General features: G+C 44.0%; 2 long non-coding RNA genes across 2 annotated transcripts in view; one reads left to right on the plus strand and one right to left on the minus strand.

Annotated features, from left to right (window-relative positions):
* Positions 1–4,345, minus strand: part of LOC103129716 (uncharacterized) — a 22,928-nt gene extending 18,583 nt beyond the window's left edge. Inside the window, exon 1 of the long non-coding RNA XR_475107.2 lies at positions 4,088–4,345. This is a non-coding gene — a long non-coding RNA (uncharacterized LOC103129716). The remainder of the gene's footprint in view (positions 1–4,087) is intronic.
* Positions 4,346–7,254: 2,909 nt separating this feature from the next.
* On the plus strand, positions 7,255–8,297 carry LOC107834276 (uncharacterized). The gene is made up of 2 exons (XR_001660068.1): positions 7,255–7,741; positions 7,874–8,297. It is a non-coding gene; the product is annotated as an uncharacterized LOC107834276 (long non-coding RNA).
* The last annotated feature ends 4,401 nt before the right edge of the window (positions 8,298–12,698 follow it).

Genomic DNA, 12,698 nt, shown 5'->3' on the forward strand with positions numbered 1-12,698 from the left:
GATGAATGGATGGAGGGATGAATGGATGGAGGGATGAATGAATGGATGAGGGATAAACAGGCGGCGGAAAGGGAACTAAAACTTTTCATCCTTTTGAGTCCCAAATTATCAGCAATAATTTGGGTTATTTAACCAACTAAATACTTAGTTTGAAGCTAAATATTTAAATTGGAGCTAAATACTTAAATTAGAGCTAAATATTTAAATTGGAGCTAAATATTTAGCTTCAAACTAAATGTTTAGTTCTGAGTAACTAAATATTTACCTAGCTGAGAGATATTTACTTTGGCGTTAAATAGTTAGCTTGATCACTAAATGTTGAGGTGAGACCACAATTAGTTTCTAAACTAAATATTGAGCTTCAACCTAAATATTTAAGTATAAAGTTTGAAACTGTGACGTTTGCAGATAAATGAATGATGTGTCTGAAATCCTACTTTTTGTATGATATGCTAAATAACCCAAATTACTGCTGTTAGTTTGACTGGGTAACTTTTCTGAAACACACAGGAGAGTTTCTCAAATGAAAACGGAGATTTTAAGCAAACAGAAAACACAGAGTGAGCAGAAGGTCCATAAGCAGCTGGGTAACCAACACAGAGATAAATCAAAACTGAAAGCCAAAGTGACCCAGAGCGTCCGAGTCCTTCAGAAACACCTCATCCTCCCGCCTGAGCCGGATTAGAGACGACAAGGTGTGTAAATCAGGCCGATGTCACCTTGTTTCACTCACAGTTTGTCAGATCACGTCCGTCAGCTTTTGCAGGTCAGTCTCCACGAACGCAGCTCTCCGCTGGCCATTTTAAGCCCCGTCAACCATGATGCATGTTTACTGCTGACGCTGCAGATTAAAGGCCAGAACATTCAAGATGGCCGCTCTGCTGCAGCTCCGGTGCTCCAACATGCTGGCATCAAGCAAAGCAGAGCAGAAATCATCAGATTCAGGAGTGGAGCATAACCCTAACCTTCCATTTTATAATATTAGTGGTTTTTAATGTAACTCCACCTCAACGTCTCACAGATCGTTTCATCTCCAACACACCTGAGAACCTCAAAACTACAACTTCTTCTACTTCCTGTAGCTCCAGGCTGAAAACGAGTCTCCAGTTTGAGCTGAGATCTTCAGCAAGATGGAAGGACTTTCTGTCCTGGTTGAGCATCAGCATAAAACTATTAATCAGTTTTGCTCCTTTCATTGTATTCAGGATTCATTCTCTCTCATTTGTTGAGCCTGACCAGTTTAAATTTAAAAATGAACATAGAAGATCTTTGGTCCTGAGGAACGAACCGATCCAGAAACAGACTCCATGTTTCCATCCAACCGTCACGCAAAGAAAAAGTGAGTTAGACGTGTTTCCATCTACGGTTTGGAGCGAATCAACAGGCTGATGTAGTCAGATGTTGATGCTACACATGGCTGTAATAAACAGGAACATGAACCTCATCTCAGAACAATAGGAATCGTTCCTCTGGTAAGGCACAGACTCACCACTGACTGGATAACAAGTTATTCATATGTTCCCGTCTCGCCTTTAGTGCTTTAACTGTTTCAGAAAAACTAAAAACCAAGTGTAGAAACTTTTCATTTTGAATGTTGCTGTTTCCATCAACTGTTTCTAATACAAAACTCCAAAAAAATTCACATAAAAAACATTGATGGAAACACGACTAACTGATGCTGCTGACGCCAACACAGGATAATTACCAAGAAATAGGAAATAACTGCAGTGAATGTTGACAGGTTTTCAGCCAGACCCAAAGAAATAAGAGCAGTAAACCAGAATATTCCTGCAGAATCTGAGTCTGCAGGCTGACACCTGAACACCCACTCTGCAACCTGCTAACTCATCCTGGAAGTCTCTCCAGCAGACGCCTACAGGCTCCCAGCAGAGCAGGAAACTCACCGGATCACCAGCTGATCCACAGAGAACCGCGTGGTTCAGGGGTCACTGGTTGCTATGGGAACATGTCCAGCTCCAGTCTGTTCAGCTGAACCGCTAACGAAGCGCTAACTTCAGTTCAGGTCTGATGAGCCGACGCCTGTCCTGCAGGACTTTGGACACCATGCCTGTTAGGAAACGTGTAAGAGAAGCAAATATTCATGACATAAATCTGAGTTTTTCCTCTTCAGGTGAACTTCCCACGAGGAGTTCTGCAGCTTTAACTTATTTTTTTATCACAAGTATTATGAAAAACCAAGAGGAGGAAAAATCCCAGCTGCTTTGCTTCTTGTTAAAAAGTCTGAGAAGTCAAAGTTTTTTCTCTGAAGCCTCAGATTTCTTCATCCTCGTCATCATTATCTAACCAGCAGTGACACACTGACCACATGCACCCCCCAACGCGCCACCGCCTCCCCCGACGTCGTGACTACGACACACCGGCTCAGATCAGCGGCGCTGACTCACAGCAGCCGTCCTCATGTTGGCCAGCCGCACTGACCTGCAGCTGTTCCGTGTCAGCTGCTGCTGAACATGGAGGACGGCTGGAGCCCTGCAGCAGATCCTGACCTCAGCTGGAGCCGCGCCTGCTCCGGAGCTCCTGATGAATCACAGGAACACCACCAGCAGCTTCACACAGAGAGACTCATGAGTTCAGTCTGTCACCTACAATCTGCTGCTCACAGACATCTCAGCCTGATGAGGAGGGTGAAGAACTCACCCACAGACCGTCCATGTTTGACCTCCTGAATCAAGACGAGTGAAACGGTTCATCATCACACTCAGGATGTTTCTTTCCTGATGGTCTGGTCGACCCGGTTCTACTGGAACCAGAACTCCATCATCTGCTCCACCTCCAGCTGCTGTGGTTCTGAGTCAAACCAGCCTGTTCCCCCCCTGGCCTGTGGGGGCGCTGCACCAAGAGCTACTGAAGGAAACGACACAAAAACCTCTGAAGGAACTGAAACTGAGAGCAACTTCCTTCTTCACCAGATGGAAACAAGATGGAGGCGTCAGATTTTAGCAGTTGGAGGATTTCTCTTTAGTCTTTGGCTAAAGACCAGGAGCCATTTCTGCTGCTAGCGCTAGGCTAGCACGTTAGCTTTGGTTGGATTTACCCAGAATGCCCTGCGCTGTAGTCCACTTCCTGCTTTTGGAGCGGTCTCTGGTCCGCTTGGCTTTCACATTCAAACCGAACCAGAGTTCACTTCAACCGAACCCAGACCGAGACTTGGAGGACCAGAGGTCAGAGGTCAATTAGCATTCACTCACCAGTCGAACGGGACTTTGACTAGGCCCGGGATCAGAAAGCTTTCCAATATAAAGAGCCATTTTTGCATTCAGTTCACAAACAACCTTCTTAGAGCCATATAGTTATATCTACAAATGGAAAATTGTTATTTACAAAAAACCTTTTTATTTCATTTTTATGTTAAATTAAGGAAACATATAAGAAGAAAAAAAGAGGATGACACATTTTCTTCTGATAAAATATTTGTAGAAAATTATTAAAAACATCCAATTGTTAAATTAATCTAAAAATATTTTTAACTTTTTTGTCATTCTGTTGTGGAAAATCAATACAATTACTCAATGAAAAAACAAAACAAAACAAAAAACAACTGCTGATGTTAAAAAATAGAGAATCCTTTTCCGGGTGATTGAATCACTGCTCCTCCATTCACTTGCTTATATTGAATGTATTTCATAAAATAACACAAATATTAAAACTAAAGGCAAAGTGCTAGCTAAAGCAGTCTATAGCGTTTCACATCACTTTGCATTAGCAAATAAAATACAGAACGCAGGCGCCTCTTTTGCATAACAATATTAACTGTAAATTATTCAATTGTTTAAACACAAACAAAACAAGTGTCTTACATTAAAAGTATTCAAGAGTTTTAAGCATTTTATTAATTATTTAAGTAATGTTTTATTGCAAAGTCAAAACTAATGACGTAAAAATATGACTCTTATTTAAGTCAAACTTCCGGAAGCCAGAGCGAGACACGAGGCCTCCTGCCGCCAGCAGTAGTGCTAGCTACTTAGCTGAATAGCCAACTATTAAGCAGCAAATACACAACTCTGCGGTACAAAACAAGCCAAACATCCACAAGCCGTTCTCTTTAAAGTGTTATCTCATTACTTACCTTAAGGACGGGAGACAGAAGGAGAAAACAACCACAGGAAACAGGATCGACGCGCCTCCGTTCACTCGCTTGTACTGAGTAGGAAAAGAACACGCGAGTGCCCCTAGCGGATCCTTTAGGTAATGGCGCTAAACTAACACAAGCTAAGGCAACTTTATTACTTTTTCACATTTTAAACCAAATTAAGAAAACATTCAAATGCAGATAATAAAAATAAATGAACGTAATATTACTAAATCTAAATTACTCAGGATTACAGCCTCCAACACTAAAAAACTGCATTTCTTATATCTATACTTAAAACATTATGTTAAGTAACTCCAAATTATTTGAGGAAGGTTCCTCTTTTTTGCATATTTTTTCATAGAAAATCAAACATTTAAAAAAAAAAGACAATTTATTTTATTTGGGACATTTTGGTTGTACACCAACAGCGGAGACTATGAAGGCCGTAGCCGTTTTTTCAGTTCTAAGATGTTTGAGCGTATGACGATAATGACATTTGGCCCAACTGAGGAGCCTTGACGGAGAAGCTGGTGGATCTGTTGGATCCCAGAGATCTGTTGGACCTTCACCGAGTGTCTGACTGATGGTTTGGTTTGGACCGATGGACGAGTGATGCATCTTCACTGACTGGGTCCGTCTCTGCAGAGCATGTCTGAAGCAGGAAGGTTAATTCCTGACTTCAAGATTCAGAGGCATGATGAAGCATCATCCTCATCCTCTTCACTTCCTAATTAAGCTGCTGACCTGTGCCTCTCAGGTAAACACCAAGCAGCTCTGTTTGCCTCAGCTTTGATGTCTCCTGCTGGCAGAAAACATTTTAATTCAGTGGCTTCATCTGGACTTGATTTGGACTCGGGTCTGTCCGGCTTCAGCATCAGCTGAAGATCCAGCTGCTGCCAGAGGGACGCCGCGTTTGAAATTCAGATACCTTCCTTAAAAATCAGCTGAACGGTTCCCTGTGGGAACAGGAATGCTTGGTTAACACATCTGTAGGTTAATTAGACAACATCTCTGTTCAAACTGAGCTTCCAGTTTACATTCAGAAAGCAGGAATTTGATGTAAATGATCAAATTCAACAGGTTTTTATTCTAAAGCTACAGTTTAGTCTCCTTTCTGTCGGGTCATTTCGTCTCCAGCTGCTTGCAGACAGTTGATGCCGTCACTCCTTTGTTGTGTCCAGACAGCACCAATCAATGGTCCAATTACAGCAGCGAGAGGAGGAGGAGGGACGACTCTTCATCCTGCTCCATCACACTGACAAGGTCACTGAGAGAGACCAGAGGCGAAGCGGCTCTTCCACCTACGGCTGATCCAGCGAACCCTGATAGAGACGAAGCCCCACGACGCTTCCACCGCCTTCACATCAGCTGATTCTCAACTGGTTGGCACGGCCAAAACAATGCTTCCCCTTCTGGGATAATCACAGAAATAAAAGTATCACTCCAGAAGTAATTATCTGGGAAGGTTCTGCAGGTTGGATCATGGCGGTTCTGTGGAGTCCAGAACCTTGGAGACTGGATGGGTGTCAGTCTGGATGGACTGACATCCATCAGTCACTTCCAGACTGATGGATGTCAAAGTTCATTATCAACATGATCAAACGTAGCAGTCAGTGTTCCAGTGATTATGAATCTAACAGATGGGTTTTAGCCTCGTTTTAAAGGAACTCCGTGTTTCAGCAGTTTTGCAGTTTTCTGGAAGTTTGTTCCTGAAAACTTCCAGACTGGTAGGAACAAACTTCTGATCCGGAGACCCGGCTGCGAACCGCTCCAATGACAGCCGAAGGTCACTACCTGATGAAATCACCAGAACCATTTCACCTCCAAAACACAGAGACCCGACCCACTGGGACAGATCCGCAACACCTAGAAACACCGTCCATCTGAACAGAACCAGAGCAGAAGATTTATGGATGGTTGGATTTTCTCTGGTTAGAGAAACTTTTCTCTGTTACTTTCTACAAAAAGGTAAGACGAGCCAGACATTCGTTCCACAGAAGACACTCGTATTCCAGGTGCCAGAAAACTTTTCTGATATAATCACTTACTTCCCCTCCACCCGAGGCCATTTTAATATCAGAAGAAGAAGAGATCTGGGTTAACCTGATTCTCTGAGCTAATGTCCTCCTTTCGTCTGACCCACATCTCTGATGTGACTCCAGCTGATTGACTGGATGAAGAGAGAAGACTGAAGTGAAACAGAAAGATTTTTCCTGAAGCTACGCTTTTACAGACTCTGCACAGAAACAGACGGCACAACTTCTAATTTGTCTGAACTCTGCATTTTACACACAAAACAATATTCATGATGCATTGTAGTAGTGTATTGATGTTTATGTACATCTATAATGGCAGTTTATTTTTCCTTAAAAGGGTTTGTTTGTCACATTAATGAGGAAGTTCCAGAAGAAGAGCGAAAACTGTTGATCCAGACGGGCTGGAGACGCTTAGGACTAATTTCCAGAACGACTGGAGAAGATAATCACTTCAATAATTATAAATTAATTAGGACTGGGACTTTAGCGAGCTAATTTTGACTAATTAGTTAAATAAATTTTAACGTTACTATTTTACGCAATTAATCACATTTTTTCCCTCGACTGGAACCTTTGTATTTGTGTGCTTCTTGTACGGCCATAAACCTGACGCACAGCTGCGTCCACTCTCAGCAGCGATGGACGACGAAGCCGCTTCTCACTGGGGGTTCATTTCCGCTTCTAATCGATCTGATTGGACGCTGGAAAAGACTATCAATCAATCAATCAATCAATCAATCAATCAATCAATCAAATTTTATTTGTATAGCACATTTCAGCAGCAAGGCATTTCAAGGTGCTTTACATAATTAAGAAACATTGAATAAACAGTAAGAAAGAGATTTTGAAAAAAGAAAAAGATTTTTTTTAAAAAAGATAAAAACATATTTTGTTACGGTATTTAAGCGCCTGTCGTCGCCGGACTCCGCCGTCCGTTTAACGCGGGTATTATCCAGGTATTATCCAGGTATTATCCAGGTATTATCCAGGTATTATCCAGGCCCCGTCGCCTGACAGGACAAGGCCTCCAACCTTGCAGCACCAGGCTCCGTCCACCTGTAACGCAAATTTTTGCGCTAAGGCTTCGCCGTACTACACGGATATTTGTGCACTATTTTTACCTGTTAGATTCTGGAGTTTACTGGGTTTTTCTGTGCGCGCAATGACCCTCAGTCACTCGCCACTTTTACATAAATAGATAAAAAGTAAAGATAAAAACATCGAAGACATCGCTGTGTTCAAGTTGTGCTAAAAGGAGTTAGCCTATCAGTGCAGCTATGCTAGCGCAAAATAGCATCTGAATGCTAGCCATGTAGCATACATATAAAGAAGTAGATGGTTGAAACTCGGACACAGTTTGGGTTTGACATCAGGATAAAGACGGATTTAAACCGGTTTGGACTGGATCCAGTTAAAATGATACAAACTTCTACAAAGAGCAACAAGGAGAAACAGTGAAGCGCCAGACAGACCTTCAGTAAAATCCAACAGAAACAGAAATGTGCTGCAGGAAAGCAATCTGAAGACAAACACCAGGAAGGCAGACATGAGGGAGGCTGGCTGCTGAAACACAGCGAGGCGATAACAGAGGCGGGAGGGGAAACGACAGAAGGTAAAACAGAAGAGACAGAAAAACGTTTCACGCATTCCTAAAATCTAAATCTGCTTTTCCTCAAACGAACCTTTTAGATATAAAACCTGTCTGGTGACAGTTTAAGCTCAGATGAGCCTTCTTCCTCCTCAGACGACGCTTTGCTCCAACCTCCGCAGAAGATCCAAACTCTAAAACACACAGACCTTCATCCTGTGAACCTCCTACCTGAAGATAAGACAGGAAGAGTTTTAACGCTTCACCTGGAACAGAGACAACGATTCAAAGAAACAGACTGAAGAACTGAATCAGGAACAGAGAGAGAGACATTCTCAGTTTGTTTCTCTGAGAGAGGAGGAGGAGAAACGAGGACATATGGGAGGCAGCATGGAGGGATGGAAGCTTCCTGGATCCTAAAGACTCACCTGGCTGAGCTGATTCCTCCTGATCCGTGTTGGAGCTTCGGTCGGAAACAACCAGCAGCTCAAATCATCAGCAGCAGGAGAACGACGGAGTAATGGATGGATGCAATCAACTGATCATTTATGGTCAAATCAATAAATACTTTCAGCATTCATTTCGCTAAAGCTGAATATCTATTTAGCTAAATTAGCTTATATATGTGTTTATAGCTAAACACATATCTGTTAAATGTTCAATTAGCAAGCTAAACATTTACATTGAAGCTAAATATTTAGCTCCACACTCAATGTTTAATTAGCAAGTATTTAGTTTGCAAGCTAAATATTCAGCTTTTTTCAAACTAAACAGTTAACCTTTAGCTTGTTTAGTAACTGAAGCTAAATATTTAGCTTGCTTGCTGTAAATCTTTGACTTTTCAAACACTGGATCCAACCTCACCATTTCCTGTTCACCATGAATCTGTTCAGCTTTTAGTTTAGCCACAAATCCTGCCAACGTGACGTGTTTCCATAACCGAAGGACAGATTTACGGCAGCTCCGTGTTTATGGGCTGCAGGCCCCATTAGCAACTGTTGCTAAGCTACCAGAGAGGATCAGAACGGGTCCAGGTCTGAACCGGGTCCAGGTCCGAACTTCATCTCCACGGGTCAGTTCTAAGGAGCTCAAATGGGGCCATAAAGATGTGAAACTGAAAAAAGTTTTGAAACCAAATTAAAAAAAAATTGAAACAGAATCTTTATTTTCAGTTTCAAAGTAATGATTTGAAACTGCAAAACATTTTTGAAACCAAAAAACAACTCTTCAGTTTCAAGTCTTTTTTTTCCAGTTTCAATTTTTTTGTCAAACTTTATGGCCCTAATTTAGCTCCGTAGATATTCTGCTGGTGCTGCTTGATTCTGTTTCATCTGGAAGCTGATAAACCGTTTACTGAGTTTCTCCAATGTTGTTTTGTTTTGTTCATCGTGATAACCCCACTCATCATCATCATCCGTTCTGCTCCAGCTCTTAAAGTCGCAGTAACACCAGATCAGCTGGAACCCAGAGGAGCAGGAGCTTCACCTGCTCTGCCTCCCTCGGCTCCTCCAACATCTCCTCTGTCTCTCATTTCATTTTCATAACCTAAAGAGTCCAGTTGGAGTTCTTGTCCTCATAAATCACCAAAAAGCTGAACGTGGTTTTTCCGTCACATTTTTTAATGCTCGCTGATCCACCTCCAGCAGGACTTTTCCTCAGAGTTCCTCCTCTGCATCCTCGCATCGCCTCGCGTGTCATTAGTATGAACTCGCCGTCTTCACACGGCTCTCCTGCGACCTTTACGGTGCGCCAGATTAACCAAGCATGAAAATATCAGAGCGGAACATCAACAGTTAGAGGGGATTTACAATCTGACTCGTTCTAAAGCTGCACACATGTAGAGACACGTCTGCAGAGAGCAGAGAGGATCAGAGCGATCTGCACCTCACCCGGTGACCTCTGGATGACCTCTGGATGACCTCTGGGTGGTTAGCAGACAGATTATGATCTGTGAGATGATTAGATGAATGCAATAAGGAACAAACAGCTTCTTCAGTAGAAACTTGACCTGGAGGTTTGTTTTATCGCCGTGGAGACGTCGGTGGGAACGTCTCATCACGCTGATATGGAGATATTTTACTGCCTAAACTCCAGAGTGTGAACTGAAGCACAGCTTTCATAGCTAAGAGCCTTGATGGAGAGATTTCTTAACTTCACGACCTGCAGCTCCGATCAGACGTTTCCATCATGGCCGATGAAGCGTTTTGTTCCCAGGAGGAACGAAGGCAGAATGCTTCCTAGATCAGGTCAGGACAGGTCTACTGGCTACTAGAAACATGTTCATTAAGTATTTGGTCTAAAATCATTCTGAGATGATCAGACTGAAGTCTGATCAGTTCTGCCTGTTTGGAGCTGTTTTAGGGCCTCCGTCACTTTAAATCCCAATCAGCTGCTACTGGAAACGTCCCAACGGTTGCTGGCCACGCCCCCCAGGTCAATGTTTACACTCACACCTGAAAATGGCTCAAACAGAAGCACATCTTTGAAAAACATTAGTAGAGCCTCCTGCACAACCAACAAGAATCCAGCAAGTGGTTTCTGGAAGTCAGCAAGAAAGCGGGAGTTGCTAGGTAACGGGTGAGGCTTTGGTGAGGTTGCTAGGCAACAGGCAGTGCCTCCTGATTTATGCTTTCTGGAACAGGTTAAACCTCTTTGGGTGGCAGACATACGTTCAGTTTTTACGCGGATGGAGAGGAAACGTATCAGCTGCTTGTTTCAGGTTCCATGAATGAAGGAGCAGAAAAGCAGGAAGTTTCTTCATCCAGACTGTACCTGTGTCTGCGCCGCTCCGCTGGCTAAACTGCAGGGTGAGGAGGCGGAGCTTCTTACGGGTCGGAGCTGCAGGCTTTACCTCCGGAGGAGAGCCGGACGGACGCAGCCAGGTAACGGGGTCCCGGGGGCCACAAGAGCGGTGGATGTTTGCACATATCTGCACTCTGGGGACGCCTCTTATTGACGTGACTAATGTGTGTTTTATAGACTACATCGCTTCAATGTGTCCATTACAATCATGGGAGGCAATAAGAGCGATTCGGAAAGCTAAACACATTTTTATGACGCTCATGCATCTCCATAAAACACTCAGCGGCAGCCGTAAAGGAAGAGCGGCAGAGAGGAGGCGACAGAAGCTTTTAAAGCTTTATTAAATGGAAATGGACTCCTGGCTGCGGCGCGCCGTTAAACCGACTCTGTTGGGAGGTGATCACTGCATGACGGCGGCGTTTCTCCCTTCAGGCTCAGCGATGACTTCCCATCATGCCATAGGAGGTTTCACACAGCTGCCTCATTTCAGAAAGAAACTGAGACTGAGCAGGTGTGACCCGGAGGAAGAGGAAGATGGAGAGGAAGAGGAGAGGAAGTTATGATCCTGAAGTTTCTGTTTGTCTCAATCCTCCAACTTCTGCCTTCAATCTGCAGCAAACCAGAGCAGCTGCTGGACTGACCTGGACTTCAGAGATGCTAACGCTTCAGAGATGCTAATTCTTTAGTGATGCTAAGGCTTCAGAGATGCTAACGCTTCAGTTAAGCTAACGCTTCAGAGACGCTAATGTTTCAGTGATGCTAATGTTTCAGTGATGCTAAAGTTTCAGAGGTGCTAACGCTTCAGAGATGCTAATGTTCAATGATGCTAATGCTGCTGTTGCACTGATCCTCTGTTTTCTGCTTAGTGACGCCGCTGCCAGCAGGTTGTAGGTCAGAACCTGCAGAGCTTCTTGTCTCATTCAGCTGAATGAGACGGCGGTGTGTGAGGACGGTGGTGGGCGTGGCCTGAGACGTTTGGGTTGTTTGGTTCCGGTTTGGTTCCGGTTTGATAGATATCCAGTTCAATCTTCATGATCGATACCCTTTATTCTTACGGCTAAAAATGGTCGAATGTTTCTCTTCAGTTCTGGCAGCAGATCCTGTTTTAATGGGAATCATTAAACGTATTCCTGCCACTGCGAGCCGAGACAGCTCAGTGAACTTTCGCGCCCGGTAAAGCTGAAAGCACGCCGCGTTCTGATCCGGCTGAAGGATGGCTGGACGCTGCTGAAAGCTCTCAGAACCGTACGATCCGGCAGCGGGCGTGCCAGGAACCCGGAGGTGATGACAGACAAGGAACGGGCAGAAAAACCTCTAAATTACTTCTTCAGATTGTAAAAGCTGTTAGAAGCTATTCCCAGCTGTTCGGCAGGACAGGCAGGACAGGCTGACCAGACGGACAGACTTCCCTCTGCTGAAATACTCTTTCAGAAAGTTGGAGCTGCTTTCACAGACATTAAAATGCTGTTTGTCACACAGAAATTGCAAAAACACAAAATATTACAAAGTTTTTTTGTTTAGTTCCTCCTGAAAATATCTTAGTTCAGTTGAAATGAGACTAAACCATCCATCCAGTTTCTAACCCAGTGGTTTCATTTTCTGACCCCCCCTAAAGTTTACAAATCGCTGTCCGGTTGAACGACCTTTGGGGGGTGAATGATGTACATAGCCGAACATGGACAACAAAATAAGTAGTCTACATGCTATTTGAGAAGCTTAAGGTTCTGCATTGATAGTAGCTAGTCTTCTTTTAGCTAACATTACCTGCTTTACCCACCACGGTTAGTTTGGGGGACAAACTGTGAAAAGTTCTTTGCGTTTTGCTGGTTTGCTGCTGTGATCCTAACACACCTGTAGCTCCGCCCAGCAGCAGCAGGTCTTCTTCACAGGTGGAAACCCAGCGTGAGCGTCTAGCGCTCATGTTGCGTTTAAAGGCGGCTCGGAAAAACAGGTTACAACATGTTAACAACGGATTAAAACCCCTTGGTCCCCTAGTGGGGTCAGGAGCTGCTGCCTCTACAGGTAACGTTCTGGGAGAGAGGCAGGGTCACCTGGACAGGACGCCTGGACAGGACGCCGGGACAGGACGCCTGGACAGGACGCCTGGACAGGACGCCGGGACAGGACGCCTGGACAGGTCGCCTGGACAGGACGCCTGGACAGGTCACCTGGACAGGAC

This window comes from Poecilia formosa, unplaced genomic scaffold (assembly GCF_000485575.1).
Source record: "Poecilia formosa unplaced genomic scaffold, Poecilia_formosa-5.1.2 Scaffold572, whole genome shotgun sequence".
Classification (NCBI taxonomy): domain Eukaryota; kingdom Metazoa; phylum Chordata; class Actinopteri; order Cyprinodontiformes; family Poeciliidae; genus Poecilia; species Poecilia formosa.